We start from the raw sequence: 19,379 nt of genomic DNA on the forward strand, positions 1-19,379 counted from the left end.
TCTCCGAGACACCCGCGACTCTTCAGTCAAATGACAACACCGCCGAAGCCAGGGCACGCACCACCACACAGGGTCAACGCGCGCGCTGAAACTTCCCATGTTCCCCGGGGGACAGTCTACGCCGGGGGACACTCCCTCCACGCCGGGGACGCGTCTTCCACGTCCGGGGCGCACCCTCCACGCGCGGGACACCCCTCACGCAACAAATCACACGGGATACTCGCCGTCCCTCTGGAAGTGTGAGAAAGGGCGCCGGACACCAACTCCCTCACAAACCTCGCAGCAGCGCGAGCCTGTCCCGGGTCTGCCGCCCTCCTTGACAGCGCGCGCGCAGCCCTCTCCCCCAGCGCCCGGCTCCCATCTTACCTCCACGCCGAACCCTGCACCCGGCGCGCGCACACAGCTCCCCTCCGTCCCTCGCAGTGAGCGCCGCGTCCTGAATGCACGCTGTCACTGAGGGAGAACAAGTGTGTGTGTGTTTGTGACATCAGCCGAGAACAATGAAATGCCAGAGAGGGGAGGCTGAGGGAGACCCCCTCCAGCTCGCCCCTCCCGCCGGCTCTGATTACAGAGAACATATAAGAGGCTCTCTCTGGTGCACCCTGGGTAAGGCCATCTGCCAAGGACAGGGGCACATTGTCCCTCCCTCTCCTCGGCTACACCCGGGCACCCTTAGCCTGGGATCTTCCAGGGCAGCCTGTCCAGCCATGGACCCCTCGCAGGTGCAGCAACACCGACAAGGGGTCAGGACTGTGGACATGCCTCTGATGAGCCTGTCTCCAGTTGAGGAAATACACGAATGCTAGTGTGCTTGGCCCACCATCCCGTGTGTGGAAATTTAGCACTGTTTCTGCTGAACAGAACACTTTACACCTACCTCTGGGAGAGAAGCTTGCACAGCAGCTGGACATTCTGCACCTGTCTATTCGAGGGAATCTTGCACTGATGATTGGCATTCTATGCCCGAGTATGTGAGGAGAAGTTTCACTGCTGATGAACAGTCTACGCCTATGTGTGGGAAGCTGGCGCCTGGACATTCAACACTTGTTTTCTGAGTGAAGCTTGCTACACTGCTGAATATACAAATGTGCGTAAAGGTAGCTGCCCCTGCTGTTGAATAATCAAATCTGTGGGCGGGAAGTTGACACTGGTGCTGGACAAACTATTCCCAGGTATCTATCAGGGGTGGATGGGGAGGCACCACGGGGCATTCCACACATGTCTATGCGAGGAAAGCTTGCACTGCTGCTGGACGTTCTAACCTAAGGTATCGGTGTGAAGGAAGCTTGCCCCCAGAAGGACATTCTGTACCTGTGTGTTTGAGGCGAGATTTCAATGTCGCTGGGCAGTCTGCACCTGTAGGGATGCTGGCACTGCAAATAGACATTCCACACTTGTCTTTTGAGGGAAGCTTGCTCTTGTGGGAGCCATACCCCAATAAACATCTGAACCCCAATGCTTAATCATCCCGATATTTTACGAAATAAGGGCCCTATTAGGATGGCAGACGGACCTGCATCCGTCCGCCACCCCAGAGGTGGAGGAACCGTCCGCAGGGGCAGCGGTCACATCCTGTATGTTTAACATTGCGGCGGGTGCTGCTTGAAGCAGCACCCGCCGCAATGTTAAAAATGCAAGCAGTGCATTTGCATGCACAAAGCGGCAGGCACCGCGTGGTGCCTGCCGCTTCGTGCATGCAAACCCCCCATGTGCACCCCCACCCCCCGTCACCCAGGGGGCCCCCAAAGAAAAGACCGAATGCCTTTTCGTGGCGGCATTGCCGCCGCAGAAAGGCATATCACAATGCAAATCCTAATATGGCTGGCGGTGTCTGATAGACACCGCCACCATATTAGAGCTTTTCCGCCGCGGTCTCGCGGCGGAAAAGAGGCGTACGGTCTCCACGTCCGCAGATGACCCCCCTGCCATCCTAATCTGGCGGGGGGTCATTTCTCACAACGCAGCGGTGAATCTGCATCTTCCGGGCCGGCGGTGGCTTCAGCCGGCCCGGAGGATGCGGATTCACCCCAATCGTAATCGGGCCCTTAATGTGGTTCCAGTGTCTTCATTTACTCTGGCTGTTTCAGACTTCTCTCCTCGTCAGTTAAATCAAATTCAGTAGTGTTAAACAGAAAAAACATTGGAAGCATAAATAAACGAGTTCTAGATAAAAAAACAATACAAAAAGTAAATTCAATACAGAATAATTAAATTGCAGAACAGAGAAAAAATACAATGAAATGCCATAAAGGCCTGATACAGAGGTACAGATAAATGCAGTCATAAAGCATACAAATTCGAAGTGTCGTACTCATAAAGAGTACTGACACAATTCAATTATAGAGGGAAGTCACCTGCAAGGAAAATGGTAAAGAATCGCCATCAAAGTAACAAGCATTGGCAAAGATAACAGGTCTTCCTTTTGCAAGAGCTATTGGCTTTGCCAATATGTTTTAGCCATGCTATACACCCAGCTGCTGTTTAGCATGGCTAAAAGTTAATGGTGTAATGGAGAGTGGTGTCAAAGAGTGGCATAGAATCTTGTAGAGTGGCATGGCGTAGAGTGGGGTGTCATAAGTGGCGTAGGGTGCTGTGTCATGGAGGGAGTAGAGTCTTGTGAGCGGAAGGGCGTAGAGTGTTATGTCATAGAGTAGCATGGCATAGAATGTCGTAGAGTGCTGTTGCACGGCATGGAGTGTCGTGGAGGGAGTAGTGTCTTAGAGTGAAAGTGCTTAGAGTGGAGTATAATGTCGTGGAGTGGCACAGAGTGTCATAGGGCGGAGAGGCATTAAGCTGGGTGGAGTGGCTTAGAGTGGAGTAATGTAATGTGGTGTTGCTTATAGGGAGTTTTGTAGAGTGGCATAAAGCGGAGTAGGCTGTCATAGAGTGGAGTGGCATAGTGTGGAATAGTGCAGTAGAGTGGAATGACAGAGTGGAGAAGAGTGTCAGAGTGCAATGCTATAGAGCGGAGTAGAATACAGTGGTGTACAGTAGAGAGGCGTAGAATGCATTGGCGCAGAGTGGTGTAGAGTGCAGTGGTGCACAGTACAGTGGTGTAGAGAGCAGTGGCCTAGAGTAATGTGGTGCAGAGTAGAATAGAGTGCAGTGGTGCAGTTTAGATTAGCATAGAGTGCTGGTTTTGTGTAAAGTGATGTAGAGTGTGTTAGACCTGACACCTTTTGGCGTGGTTCTTCCCCCATCTTTTTGCCTCTGACTCATGTGTTGTGATGCTGTGCTGGATTTCGTTTTTGCTGATTAAGATGCTTTGGACACTCTGCCACTGCTGATCAGTGTCAGAGTGTAAGTGCTCCCTCTGTAAATTGTGATATTGATGGAATATACCTGATTGGCATATTTGTATCACCACGAAGTCCCTAGTAAAGTGCACTGTGTGTGCCAGGGCTGGTGATGACAAATGCTACTAGTGGGCCTGCAGCGCAGATTGCGCCACCCACGTGAGTAGCTTTAAAATGGTGACTCAGGCCTGCCAGCGCAGAGCCTGTGTGCAGTCAGTGACTGCCATGTCAGCCTGGCCAGTGTCCCCACTGGCTAGGCCTAACCCTTCTCTGTCTGTGCACATCAGTCACCCCTATGGAAGGCTCGAGGTACCCCCCTGGGCAGGGTGCAGTGTATGGATAAGGTAGAGCATGTACTAGTGCAGGTAGTATGCTCTGGTAGTGGGCTGCAGCCATGTTATGTGCTCACTGCTGAAAGGCTATCTTGCTCCATAGAGTAACATGGAGGAGGCTGGGCCCATGTGAAACCAGCCTATCTTCCCATAGGAACAAGATGGGACATAAGTGAAAGATATCCCTGAACTCAGAATTTAATGACATCTTTTAGTGAAGGGTGTTTTTAAATCCTGTGTTGGAGAATAGCACTTTTAGAAAGTGGTTGTTCTCTTGTCTAAACCTTTCTGTGTGCCTGGGTTTGTGGAATGCTTGCCTGGTCTGGATGTGACAGGGGGGGCTGCAGAGCCCCAGAGGAGAGGGTCAGAGCCATCCCGGGGATGAAAGGGCACATCTGCCTGCCTGGGAGGTGGGAGGAAGGAATGCCTGATAAGTGCTGGGCTGTGCTGGTCTGCCTCCCACTGCTAGCCCCCTCCTGATGGTCAACTGACACCTCTGGCCCTGAAGCTGACAGGAAGAAATAAACCAGAGACACCTCAGTGCTCCGCAACCCCCAGAACTGGTTTAGACTGGACCAAGGGCCTCCATGCACAAAGACTTCAAAGACATTGAGGGGTATAAGGAAAGGACCCCTGACTACAGAAGGGAGATTCTGAAATTCTGCAACCAAGAAGGAACCTCGGCTGGAAGGAGGACAGCTAGAGAACTAAAGGAAGACTGCCTCGCTGTGTGCTCTAAGGGCTGACCTGTTCTACTGTCCAACTGGAAGCTAAGGAGGAGAAAGGGACTTTGCTGTGTGCTGTGACCCTGCCTACTTGAAACTGCCAAGACTCCGCTGTGTGCTGTGTCTACAACTGAATCTCCAAGGGCCTGAGAAGAGCTGGCCTCCTGTTGGGAACCCAGGGTTACAGGTTCCTAAAGCTTTGCCAGAAAACAGCTGCCAAATCGTGCTGTTGTGCCCTGGAACGTGTGGTGCTTGACTGAGGAGCGTGAGGAAAGGATCGGTGTGCTCATCGGCACATTTCCAGCGAGGGTCAGAGGCTTGTGGCGCCTCCCCTCGTGGAATCCGCTCCAAAGTGGTGGGGAGGTCGAGAGGGGGGTCTCTTCGTGACCAGCGCCCTCGAAAACCCTTTGCCGCCAAATCACCATCGCGGCCCGGGGCCAGCAACACCCCCTGCAACTTGCTTCGGTGTCCAGGAGCTGCGGGGCCGGAGATCGAAGCCGCCGCGCTCCCATTGGTCGAGGGGACCGAGCCCCCTCACTAACGCCGCGACGGGATTGGCCCGTGCGGCGCAGCGTCATCGTCATTGGTGGAGGAGCCGAGCGTCATTGAAGGCCTCTCCCGGGAGCCGCACTGCCATTGGCTGACTCCCGGGTGCTGCTGGAGGCTCGACCAAACGCCGCGACAGGATTGGTCCCCGTCATCGGGACCGCTGCAGCTGCCGAGTAATCACCGCCGGGACCGGGGAAGACTGAGGGCCTCGCCGGGGGAGCGCCGTGAGTACCCCTGCCCCTGGCCTGTCTGTCCCTGCTCGGAACGCCGAGCTTGCGCCCCCCCCCCCGCTCCCAGAGGAACCGAGAGCGGGCAGAGGGCTGCGGGGACCGGCTGGGGCAAGGAGCGAGTGTGCTCCGTTGGGTGCGGTGCGCCTGAGTCCCTCGGGGATGCGAGGCTGAGTGAGATCGGCAACAAAGGAGTCCCAGGACTATCCGGTGAGGCGTGCTTGCCGCACCTGGGCTTCGTGGCTTCAGAAAGCTGATTTGGGGATAACTTAGGATTGGCACTGCTTTGACTGCTCGTTTTTAGAGCTAAGTGATTAGAAATCGGTGGCATTATTTTTACCTTCTGATTGGAGAGACTTGAGACTATCTTTGTTTTCACATAAGAACTTCCTATTTACAAGTACAACCATTAAGAATTAAATGCAACCCTTAAGATAAAATGCTACGTTTGCTAAAGAAGTGATTATCATGCAACTGCTTCATTTACATGCTGAAACTAGATAAAACTATATATTTTTATAAAATATACTTACCTGTGTGGTCTCAGTTTGTGGTGGATTGGGGATTATTGTTGTGTTAAGTGCAAATGTTATCCACATTGCCTCTGTTTAGCCTAGACTGCTCGCGCCATGCTACCTAGAGGGTGAGCAGGGGTTATCTCAGAGGGTTATTCCGTCGCCCTGACCGGAACCAGGGGTCCCTACTTGGGCTAAGGTACTTACCTCTGCCAACCAGAGACTCCCGGTTCTAACAGAGTGCATTGGGCATAAAATGCAGTGGTGTAGAGTGCAGTAGTTAGAGTAGAGTGACATGTAGGGCTGTAGTGGAGTGGTACAGAGTAGAGTGCATTGGCGTAGAGTGCAGTGATAGAGAGAAGGGGCGTACAGTCACATGGTGCAGAGTAGAATGGATTAGCCCAGACTAGAGTGGTGTAGAATACACTGGCGAAGAATGCAGTGATGCAGAGTAGCGTGGCGTAGAGTGCATTGGCATAGAGTAGAGTCGTGTAGAATAAAGAGATCTAGAGTGTAGTGGCATAGAGTGGGGTGGTTCAGTGTAGACTGCAGTGGTGTGGATGGGTGCAGAGTAGAGTGTTGTGGCATAAAGTGGAGTATGCTTGGTGCAGTAACGTACTGTTATTACAGACAACACAACTTTAATTGAAATGACCATTACATTTCCCCAGACATGTAGTTTTGCTAATAAAATTATATAGTGCAGAAACGATAATGTGTGGAAATATCATAACCTTGTGTATGGATTTGTTTTGATCGTATTCAAATATTTGTTTCCACCACACTTCAGAATTACCAAAGAATTTGCTTCATTTGTGCTTTCCTAATTCTGATATATTCTTAAATACCTGCACAGTTAATTTACAGGCATTTACATCTTGCTGTGTGCTAGAAAAAAATAACATCCTCCAGCCACCCTACAGCACAACTCCAGTAGCCAGCATGATTGTCACATAAATCCTCTCACATTGAAGTCAGAGAAAGAAAGGTAAACATCAAGCAGCCTCAGAAGACAGAGCCCGACATTAAACCTCTGTCTTTGAATGCACGGCAAATGTGACAAGATAAGAACACGATTTAAAGGCCTGTTTACAGAAATCAAACACTGGTAGAAGGACATAAGGGGCCCTTGTAAAAAGGTAATGCTCCACTGAAGGGACAAACCCAAGCTGGACAGCCTAAACAAATAAAGCCAGCATATAGAAAATAAACAAATGTGAGTTACAACCACAAACCCAATTGTCAGCAATGGGCGGAATGTTTTCTGAATATTCCCAAGATGTGTTTAGCAAACCAGACAGCTGCGCTGTAGGCTTTAACCTAAAACAAAAAAAATCTCCAATCAAAACGAGAAGGAAAGAAAATCTTTCCCGAAACACAGAACCCGAAGGTTTTATAGACCAATTACACCAGCTATTAATAGATTCGGCAAATTCAGTTTGGTTTGATCATGGTTAGGGTTGCATTGGCAAATCAGAAACAACAATGTAATTTTCTAAATCGTTAGTACTAACCCATTTATTAAGGTAAGAGAAATATTATGCTTGCTTCCTCATCAATTGCTCTCAGGAGATGTACTGCACAAATAAAACATTTCTTAACCAATAGCTCATAGAATTAACACGACCACTAACACTTTCAGTGGATTGCATTATTTACACTTTTAAGTGACTTATGTAATTCATTCCAAGTGTAACATCATTAGTTCATCGGTTTTGACAGTATGCATCAGTAAAAACCTGAATTATCCGAATTTTCACAAGATATTTGCATATTTTGCATGTTTCCTATATTTGGAAAAGCGCTACAATACTGCTGAACATTAAAATCTATGTTGGGTGAGCTAGCACTGCTTCTGAATATCTACACCTATTGACAGGAAGCTGACACTGGTGCTGTACAAACTACACCTACCTATGGGGTGGGGAGCATTTGGCACTTTTGGGCATTTAACACATTTCTATGTGTGGGACGCTTGCACTACTGCTGGACATTCAAACGTGCTTTGCAGATTAACATTCTGTACATTTTACAGTGAGAAAAGCTTGCCCTGCTAATGGACATCATGTGCCTGTGTATATGAGAGGAGATTTCCCTGCCACTGGGCAATCTATGCCTACATTTGAGATGCTGGCACTCTTGCTGAACATTCAACACTTGTCTTTTGAAGGAAGCTTCCATTGCTGAACATTCAAATCTATGCAAGGAAGCTGGCCCTTCTGGACGTTCTACACCAGTCTATATGAGGGACGCTGGCACTTCTGGACATTTTACACCTGTTTATATGATGGAAGCTGACACTTCTGGACATTCTACTTCTGCCAATTAGAGGGTAGCTAACACTTCTGGACATTATACACCTGTCTACGTGAGGGAAGCTTGCACTTGTGGACATTCCTCACCTGTCTATGCGAGGGATGCTGGTACGTCTGGACATTCTACACCTGTCTGTGTGAGGGATGCTGGCACTTGTGGACATTCCTCACCTGTCTATGTGAGGGATGCTGGTACTTCTGGACATTCTACACCTGTCTGTGTGAGGGATGCTGGCACTTGTGGACATTTTACACCTGTCTATGTGAGGGATGCTGGCACTTGTGGACATTCTACATCTGTCTATGTGAGGGACGCTGGCACTTGTGGACATTCTACACCTGTCCATGCAACGGAAGCTGGCACTTCGGTACACACTGCACCTGTATATATATGAGGGAAGCTAGCACTTCTGTACATTCTACACCTGTTATGAAGGAAGCTAACACTTCTGACTATGTGGGGGACGTTGACACATCTGGACAATTTACACCTGTCTATACGAGGGTAGCTGACACCTCTGTACATTCTACAACTGTCTACGGAGTGATGCTGGCAACTGTGGACATTCTTCACCTATCCACGCCCTCTACGTAGGAATCACCGCACACCTCCTATGGAGACTTTAGACCATACAGAACGCCACAGCCAGACTCATCCTCAGCATTCCCAGACGAATTTCCATAACACCCCACCCCAGGTAACTCCACTGGCTCTCTTTTCAGAAGAGAGATGCCAATTCAAGCTGCTGACACACACACACATGGCTCTACACAACCAAGGACCCACATACATTAACCACTGACTGAACTTTACCCAAACGTCGAGAAGAGTACACTTTGCCCCCCTTTCGCTTGCCCTTACTCCCCACATCTACTGAAGCAGAAGTGAAGGATGCTCCTTTTCCCACATCACAGCAAAGACCTGGGACAGTCTCCCCACGCACCCCCGGGCCATCACCTAATTTCCAGATTTTTGAATGGCCCTCAAGACCTGGCTGTTCAAATAAGCCTCCGATACCTGTAAGCGCCTGGATACCTTAACGGGTGACTAGTCACGTTTTATAAATCCTGATTGATTAATTGTCTAAATGAGGAAAGCTGGCACTGCTGTTTGACATTTTACATCCATCTATGAGAGGCAACACTACATTGCTGCTGAACATTACGCCCGACTATATGCGGCAGGCTGGTGGAAGGGAAGATTGCCCTGCTGCTGAACAGTATACACAAGACTATAGGAGGCAGGCTGGCACTGTTATTGGACATTCTACACACACGTAGAGCAGGGAAGCATGCCCTCGCACTGCTACACCAGTCTATATCATGAGAAAAGCTTGCATTGTTCGAACAAATCTTGCATGACCCTTCTGCACAATATAACTCGTCAGTTTCCAAAGGATGCTTGCCGTGCAATTACAGTGCTGTACCTGTTTGGGAAGAGGGGAGCAGCACAGACCACTGACACCCTATTTGTGTGGAAAAGGCTGCTTTATTAAAACAGGTGCACATCACAAAAACAACATTGGCTTTTAGCCGTACAAAACTACAACCTCGCTATACAATGATAACCCCATGTTAATCTACCCCCCTCCCCTAATATAGCCCTCTCCATTCATAACGACTTAATGCCTCAACATTGTATCTGCTCCAATGTAACTGAGACCTCCTAGCAACCTTTCCCTCTTTCCTACATCTATTCATGTCTTAGTCCATTAAACTTCTAACCTAACCTTCAACTTCCTGTCTCATCCAGTCATGGACCTGACTACCTGTTCTCTTTCAGCCTGAACTGCTGCTGACAACAACTTTAAACTTCGGTAAACCACGGGAACTTCTCTGCCAACCGCCACCTAGAAAAGGGGGAGGCTGTGCTAACACACCACCCCTTTTTTCTGCCCCTCCTCCCATCCTCCGCTAGCTTACTGGGCTTCTGTCTACCTGATGTTAAGCACATCCATCAGACCCAGCTTAATCTGCAACAAGTAAAACTCCATTCCAATGAATGACAAGTGCACACTATCTGGGCAGAAAAACTCCACATCGTCATACTGTAGGTCTGAATGCTCAATCCTACCTTTACCGAGGTCCCTACAAAAGAAACGCATTTCCTTATTTAGCTTCCGTCTAGCCCTATCTATACGTGCTGGTTTCATTGCCCCGCGATACTCTCCTAGGTACAAACTAAGGAGTCGATTAGGATCGCGGACAGACTTAATTTAATTTAATTTAATTTAATTTAATTTAATTTTAATTTAATTGTGGGTTTATATAGCGCTAGAATCAACTCCCGGAGGAGTATCTCCGCGCTTCGACCGCTGGGGAACCCGTCCTGGCTCACCCTGAGAGATGGTCCCTAATGGGTATCTCTAAGGTGCGACCAGGCATCCCCGGCGGTCTGGGGGGCCGTTGTGAAGATGAGGCAAGCTAATGCCCAGAGTTGCCGAGTGTGGTCCCTGACTGGAGTAGGCACCGAGGCGAGAATTATCGAGCCCGCTGACCCTGGTCCACGACCCTGCCGCGTCGGGAATCGAACCCTGGTCCCGGGCCGTCCTCTGCTTACGGGTCTGCCGCCTCTAACCAGTGAGCCACACCACTCCACTCCACTTGAGTCCGTCCGCGACCCCAGAGGAGGAGGGAACATCCGCATGGGCTGCGGCGTTCCCTCCGTGCAGATTAGGATGTGACCGCCAGGGTGGCGGTCACATCCTCTATCTATAACATTGCGGCGGGTGCAGCTTCAAGCTGCACCCGCCGCAATGTTAAAAATGCATGTTTCGCATTTGCGTGCACAAAGCGGCAGGCACCGCGCCGTGCCTCCTGCTTTGTGCACGCAAATGCAGGGGGGTACCATAGGTACCCCCCATGTGCACCCCCCACCCCCCTTCACCAAGGGGGCCCGCAACGGGCCCCCGAAGTGAATGTCCGTATGCTTTTCCACGGCGGAAAAGCCGCCGTGGAAAAGCATATGATTTCCTCCATCCTAATATGGCTGGCGGTGTCTGATAGACACCGCCAGCCATGTTAGAGCTTTTCCGCCGCGGTCGGAAGGCGACCGCGGCGGAAAAGCTGCGGACGGATTTCAAGACCCACCACCATCCTAATATGGCGGTGGGTCTTTTGAGGCTCCGCAGCGGTTTTCCCGCATCCTCCGGGCCGGCGGTGGCTTCCGCCGGCCCGGAGGATGCGGGAAAACCGCTATCATAATCGGCCCTAAGTCCATATGACATGACATCCAGCACACCACCTGCGGATCTCCTTCAGATCTGCTTTCATGCACTTTATCAAGGCTAACCCCTTCTGTACAACTAAACTGTTCTCGCCCAAATGGATCAAGAGGATATCCGGACAAGTGTCTCCTATCATGATTCTGTTCAAACGAGGAAGCAGCTCCCCCATCTCATTCCCCCTTTACCATACCAACTTATGTGATACATGTCAGCATTAAAGCCCAGATTGACACATGTTCTGTGGACCTTGCGTGCCTCTCTGCCCATTAAATGAAGGAGTGTCCCACGATTCATATCTTCAAACCTGCAGCCTGAGGTCCGGAAACAGAAACAAAGTTGACAACCTACCCCATTACAATTAACACATCCTTCACACTCCAAACATATTTCCTAAAGCAGTTTGAGGACCACCTACCCAACTCCATGATGCATCCCTGCTCCCAACCTCGCCTGCTTGCTTCCGCGGACTTACAAATCCTAAATGAGCGTGTGCCAAAACCCGATGCAACCATGTGGACTATGACCAATGCTCCGTGCATGATCGCTAACAATTGATATGGTGTAACTGGCTTTCCGACCTTGTTCTGAAAAAGCCTTTCCTTCTCAGGTGCTGTTCTGGGCTGAATGGCTGCCCCCCAACAAACTGGGCGGAGCTGGGCCTGTGGGTACCTCCTAAGTCAAATGGCCTTACCCACATTCCTTTGATCTGTTTTTGATTTATATAGCCAAATCGTATTTCCGTTCTCCTGCTGCCTGACTTCTTCCCATATGAACCCCCTAGATCCCCTAACCCCTAGCAGTTCGGAAACCCAGAATTCTCCAAAGAACATCCACTACATATGGGCTGAGAAAAGCGCAAACTAATTTTCCCGCTCTACAAACTGTGGCGAGTATGTTCATTATAGCCAGGTACCCGCCACCGTGTCACCAGACAAAATGGTGGCTGGTTCCTTAAAATCAAAACATGTCAATTTTTATACCCAGTAGCCCAAAAATAGCTCAAACCCTGAGCAGTCGCCAGACTGCTCCACTTTCCCACAAACCCAGGGGCTGATCCCCAAATCCCCCTTGCGCATGGTAGTGAAACTGTATGGCTTCAGTCTGATGTGCGTGCAAGGGAAGCTAAGCCCGTCGCACACGCACATGTCTATGCACGTTTGGAGTGCAGGTGCCTCATGTGTACCTGCCTCTACGGTGGCAGTGATGCACCTGTTGTTTATTTGAGGACGCTTGTACCGGAGGAGCCTGCCTGTGATCTACAGGTTCTGTCTGTGTGGGAAGCTTCCTTTGAAATTTAGTTCTCACCAATTGCTCAGGGTTGGACAGGCCTTGAGAGGTTTCGGGCAGTGCTCGAAGGGCTGGTCTCACAAATCAGTGAGTTGCCTTTAGTTTTTAGCTGTTTGTGGGCATGTTTAATGGTCTGGTGGGTTGGTTTTTATTGTTTATTTGTTCTTATATTGCCTGCAGCAAGCACTAATGCATAGTGTCCCATACACTGCCAAAAACCTATACAGTGTGTTTTTCGTTCTCGCTGAGCCATCGCATGCGCTGCCCTCGAGACTTTTAGTAAGGGGGCTTCAGAAAATGCTATCACGAGCCTAGAGCTTGCAGTTACGCGCGCGCCTTACAGCGTCATCTGGCTTTCAACCCTTTCACTTTTGCCGCCGCGCGTGCGCGCTCACCACTCGAGCTTCTCCCCCTCCCCCACCATATATCGCGTCTCACGGGCAATGCTTGTTTTTAGAACGCGCTCAGCATCTCACGTGTAGAGCATGCGAGGACGGCTCACCGCCCACGGAAAACGCACACAGAAACTCCCTGGCAGCACCCACATGTGGTCACGTCTGTATTTAATATAAACACGAATCCGAAAGCTGTCAGACCGCGAAAGACGTTAAAACTCCCCGGTGTTTTTTTTTTTAGCCAAACGCTTGCGTTTTCTTTCACCCTTGGACGGCCTTCAATTTCTATTCCCCTCAATAGTGGACCTCGGGGGCTGTCTCATCCTACATTGCTTATAGGCAAAAAAAGACTTTGTGAGGGTGAAAAAGGAACGTTTTGTTCCCTAAATCGCTCGTTTTAGAGACGTCCTTTAACACATGTTGATTTGTTTGTTTGAGCTGGGTGTCCTGTTTGAATGCAGCGCATCTAATGACAGCTTATTTTACGTTATTTGAAGTTTCTAATTGTCTACATAATAATATGTGGCAAGTAAAATCCTAAACTGCGTAGTTAGTAGAAACTATCGATTTAATCAACGTCGTTTGTACAAAATCTGAAATTAATCACACTATTTATAAAATAAAATTTTCACACACCGAAGGAAAGAGAGCTTCCAATTCCTGAAGGTAGGGACGCAGCCCGTTGTTATTAAATATAGATCATGCTAACCTCTTAGAGAAGGGTGTCTACATTTTTGTATTTCATTTATTTTTTGTAGAATACATTGGTCCTGAGGAGAACCACTCTTAACCATCGGGTTCGAAACGCGTCGACCTGGTCCCATGCCAGCAAAACATTTTTTTGTATAAATAGTGTGATTAATTTCAGATTTTGTACAAAGGATGTACAACTTATGGAAATCTATGAATTCTTAGAGGATTGTTTACATTCTCTGTGTGTCCAATTTTGACATTGGGATTTTCTGTTTTGTCCCCTAAGGAGTGATGTTGCTTTTGAGTGATTGAGGTATGAGGATAAATGAGGTGTGAGTGTGATGGGCAAACATTTTTGCGGGTGTGTGGTTAATATGTATATAGTGGAATTATTTTGTGTATAATGTTTTTGTTAGTGTTTTCAACATTTGTTTATGCACAAAAAAAGTTTTACTTATTAAAAAAAAAATATGACTAATTAAAAACATTTAATGACGTAAATCAAAAAACAGACCGTTATGTTTGATTCATAAAGGTCCTTTAGCACTAAGTACGCAGAAAGTTTATCCAGTATTGGCATTTTGTTTTGTTCTTTTGTTAATTTGACTCAGCCTTACTGGGTCCGAGTCAAGACCCTTGGTTGTTTTCTTGATTTGAGGGCGGGCACCAGCTCGCGAGGTCCATTGAGGTAGGAGTGCACCTATAATTTTGAGGTATAGAGATCTTCCACACAGAGTGTTGTCTCGTGTCAGTGTGCATACCTGTTAATTGTTTGTTTATTTATTCTTTTTTCATTGTTGAACATAGTATGTCTGAAAAAGACACCTTCGCATACAGTGAGAACACATCCAAAAATGGATCAGTGCTCCAGCGGTATTTGCATCTGCTACCTTGAGCCTGACGGCGAAAACCCAAAATGAATCTGATAAATTGATCAGATTGTGAAAAAAACAGATAAGGACAGACCTACATGGTCATTTTTTGTTACAACATCTTCGTGCAGGAACAATTCCCACAGGGTTACAAATTTTTAATACCCCGGTCGTTTTAACCGACGATCCTGTATATAAGAAAGGGTTTAGCGGCATTGAAACCAAATGCTGTAGGGACCTTATGGTCCTGACGGTAGAAACAGCCCACAGGGTCTCATTGAAACAACTAGAAGAGATATCGACCTTGGAAACGGAAATCCAAAACAACCAACTAAACACGGATGCAAAAAGTCTATTGGAAAAAAATCGAAAAAGAAATCCTTGAGTTTAAGGATTATACTGTTACTCAGAAAAGTAACAAGTTTGATCTGGACACAAAGAATTTCTCTTTGGAAACGGTTTATCCATATTTCGAACAAGACTTTTACACCAGAACGGACTCAAGACGTTTTTTTCAAGACAATCAAGGACGATCGCGTACTAAATTTCTGACTTTCTCGGACACTTCTTCTTCCTCTGGAGGGGAAACTGATACAAGTGAAACAAGGAGCAATAGTAACCGTAGAGGGAACTATCAAAATCAAACGCAACAACAAAATTCAACGCCTTTTTTAGGCAGAGGCCAGCAGAGATCGAGGGGCCGCACGCGTTACAATCATCAACCATGGGAGATGACAACCCGCTGCCAGTATTACAAGAGTTAAAACCATCTCCAGTGTTTAATCTATCAAATCGGGTTCTATCAGCATCAGAATTATCAATTTTGGAGAAAGGACTGTCGTTTGTTCCTTCAAGACCGACAGATTTCGTGAAGATGAAACTTGAGACAATGGAATTTTGTCGAAAAATTCGTCTTAAAATGTTCTTTAAGGATACACCAGAACTCAACACGATGGAAGTTACGGGTCTGAGGAAAAAGTCCACGTTCTGTCCAGCAGGGTATAAAATCCCTAAGGAGGTAACAACCTTTGAAAGGACGGTTCTATCAGGAATAACGGCGATAGAAAAGAAAAAACATTATGTCAACCTCAATCTTCCAAAAATTGAGAAGGATGCGATTCTATCTTTAAAGAACGACAAATCGCTTGTGATTAAACAAGTGGATAAGGGCGGAGCGGTGGTCCTTTGGGACATTAACCGATATAAAAGGGAAGCCCGACGTCAACTAGATGATGTAAACTGTTACAGACGGATTGGGAAGAATCCCACAAGTGAGTTACAAAACAAACTCATCAGCATTCTTCAAAAGGGACATGAACTTGGCATTTTAGGATCGAAAGAATATATATATCTGCAAAATAAGAATCCTAGGATCCCGTTTTTTTATGTTCTGTCAAAAATGCATAAGAGCAAAACAGATCCACCCGGCCGACCAATAGTGTCGGGATGTCAATCTTTAACTGAACCTGTGGCGAAATATATTGATTTTTTCTTAAAACCATTCATCAATGAAATCCTGGCTCATCTGAAAGACACTACGGCTTTCCTGAACAGAATAGCATCTGTAGAATTTGATGAGACAAAGCAATTAATGGTAACTATGGATGTAGTTTCCCTCTACACGCAAATCCCTCAGGAACAGGCTTTGGAAACCCTGTCATTCTTTTTAGAACAAAGGGAACAACCAACAAGGGTACCTACAAGTTTCATTTTGCAACTAGCCAAATTCGCTTTGCAACGGAATTATTTCTCTTTTGATTCAGATTTCTTCTATCAGACCAAGGGAGTAGCCATGGGCTGTCCCTTTGCGCCAGAGTTGGCGGTGTTGTTTATGGGCTTATATGAGAGTAAATTTGTATACAACAACAACCTGTACATCGAATGTATCACAAAGTACATGCGGTACATTGACGATGTTTATTTAATCTGGTCGGGCTCACAAGAACAGTTGAACGAATTTATTGTATGGTTGAATTCGGGAACTGACGATATAAATTTTAGCTTTACTGCAACAAACAAAGTGGTAACTTTCTTGGATGTGAAGGTATATTCCTCTGACGGGAATTTGGTAACAACATTATTCCGGAAAACGACAGACATATGTTTGATTCATAAAGGTCCTTTAGCACTAAGTACGCAGAAAGTTTATCCAGTATTGGCATTTTGTTTTGTTCTTTCACTCAGATTATAAGGCTTATCCTAGGTGAATACCCATCCCTGAAGAGTCCCTTCTGTGACAGGCAACCTGTGCGCAGATATCAGGCTGCGCACCATGGTTTCACATGCACAGCTCACACATGCATGTGCACCCTTGTTAACATATAACTAGCCCAGAGCTTCTTACCCTAGCTGTGCAGTAGCAACCTTATCTTGGAAGAAGGACACTGGTGGTAAGCACAATCAGTCCAATTATAGTGAATATATGACGAGTGAGACTCAGGTATTGAGACTCGCTCACAGCAAAAATGCAAGAACTGTGCAGTCAACTGCAAAAAATCCTGGTGGAATAAATAGGCAGAACCCATTTTTTGCAATCGGAGTATGGATAAAGGCACGCAGTTATGTTAATTCTATTTAGAAAAAGAAAGTGTTCAGAGGCATTATTCTAACATGTATGACTTCAATGAAAATTGCTATGATGCAGAACCAGGACTACAGGTACTTAACTTTTTCTTATTTTGCACTAGGCAGGGAAAGTGTGCATAATCAGTGTAAAGTATGAGCACCTTTCCTTCTATTTAATATGTTACGCTTTCAGACACCATTATATCTCAAGGCATCCTTTTTAGATAGTTCAGTAATTCCTTTACCTATAAGATAATTTCCTTCTGATACACAGGATGTGCTTTTCATCTCCAGAGGGTTGTCTTGAAATAACACAGCTGGAGGTCTAACCATAGAGGAATCCGTTTGTAAGACGAAGGTTGAAGGAATGCCTCGTGTATGACATTGGGGGAAACAGTCTTTACAATGTGGCCGGAACAACGCATTACCTTTACCATGCGCCCATTACAACGCATATGCCTTTACCATGCATGTCTTTACCAGGAATTTTTTTTACCACAAATATGCCTTTCCCACACATGCCTGTACAACAAAAATGTAAGTATTTTGCAGGTAAGTGTATTATATATTTGTTATGAAGAAAATTCCACAAGTTGTCGTCGCTTCCACAGTTGCGCCGATGCCGAGATTCTGGCTGTGGGGCCCTTGCGAATGTTCAAAGTTCAAAAGTTAATCCATGGCACTGTTCACTGTGAAAAAATTAGGTTGCCAACGATGCCAATGGCAATGCGTTTAGGCTTTACTGCCTTTCTCAAATGTGGGTTCCATCCACTTTAGAAAATAAATAGTGCTAGCCAATCACCAAACTCAAAAACCCTAGAAAACAGACTATGTTATATCAAGAATCAAACAAGTACATCGATTTCTGTAAAATATATTTTCGTGGTTATTGTTCTTGTTATAATTACAACAGTATTATTGAGGTCAAATGATACGTCATAATATGTCCGCTCAAGATTCAGAGTTACATCACTCTGTTGGAAATATGGCATGTCTCCCCTTATGTGTATGTAAAAGAGTAAGCATGAAATCGGCACTCATCAACAAGGAAGGTGTCCCAGTATGACAGGGTCTGTAAACCTACATGTCTATTTCCAAAATGGTGGCCCATCATGTGTAGTAAACATTTCTATATGTAATGTTAAAGGCTTAATTATAATTTTAGCCTCGCCAATGGACCTGATGTCGGCACACTGTTTTTGTGTCTGATGGGGAGCCGAATATGATTCCTGCATATAGGCGGCTGAAATGTCACTTAAATGTGCTCGTATGGATTAGCGTGTGTGAGCTGAGTAGGTTCTGGCATGTACGCAGCCGAACATTTGCCATACATGCCCATACTTGTTTGTATGTGTGGGATTCTGAGTTAATTCACTCAGTGAAAGGTGTGGAATGGCTGTCTCACATTATATGTAGTAGCTGTGGACAATTCCCACTTGCACACAGCAGTGATATACCCTCTAAACTCCCTCACTGGTTATTGGGTGTGGCTGATACATGAAATATCGGTAACCACAGTCCAAGTGGGCTTATACTCATGTTGGGGAAGTGGGGAAACCAAGTACTTCTCCTGCATGCGTGCAGCCAAAATTCCACCACAATGTTCTCGTACTTGTTAGTGTGTATGGGATTCTGAGTCATGTCACTCAGTCGGAGGTAAGGCATGTCCCACATTAAGTGAAATGGCAAGGGGCAAGTCCCCCATGTGCGCAACTGTGATAAGGCATAAGGTCACCTTCACTAGTTATTGGGTGTGGGTGACACAGTCCAAGTGGGCTTCCACTCATGCTAGAAGAGTGGGTTTCTGCACATGGGAAATCCTATACATGAGCATATCTCATCAGTGATTTGTTAGTGTGTGTTGATCAGATCACAGTAAGCCTGCCTCACTTGTAATACATAAGCGATAGAGCCCAATTGGGCTTCAGTTCTGGGGAAATTGTATGTGATACCGGAAGATATGTGCAAGAAGCCTATCTCTTCAGTGATACTGATATAACAATACATAGATTCAGGTTATAAATATACTGACCCAAACATAATGCGAGTAAAACAGAATATCCTGTGAAAAGAAATGCAGACATAAGACTCATTCAGGGGACAAGCCATTTCAAAATTTGAATGAAGCAATGCAAGAAATGATGTACAATCAAATAGTATATATATAATATAACTTAAAATTAGAATGAACAATAGAAAAGTGTGCATATCCTCTGGCATAACCAGAGTGAGTCGTCAATCTGTGCATTGACTGTTGGGCAAGTATGAACATCTTAGTGATGTATGGTACTGACATTATAAGTGTACTGTCAGTTCTTCATCCATATTTAATCCGTTCGGGGGCCTGGTATCCAAACTGAGAAGGAAACGTAGTTCCATGA

The 19,379-nt window shown here is 46.6% G+C and overlaps 1 protein-coding gene across 1 annotated transcript in view; it reads right to left on the reverse strand.

The window, feature by feature from the left end:
* The window catches only part of PCBP4 (poly(rC) binding protein 4), a 175,631-nt gene extending 175,116 nt beyond the window's left edge, over nucleotides 1-515 (reverse strand). Inside the window, exon 1 of the mRNA XM_078661160.1 lies at nucleotides 367-515. The gene's annotated coding sequence lies outside the window, so the exon portion shown is untranslated. The remainder of the gene's footprint in view (nucleotides 1-366) is intronic.
* Nucleotides 516-19,379: the final 18,864 nt, after the last annotated feature.

Source organism: Lissotriton helveticus, chromosome 9, assembly GCF_964261635.1.
Source record: "Lissotriton helveticus chromosome 9, aLisHel1.1, whole genome shotgun sequence".
NCBI classification, from domain to species: Eukaryota; Metazoa; Chordata; class Amphibia; order Caudata; family Salamandridae; genus Lissotriton; species Lissotriton helveticus.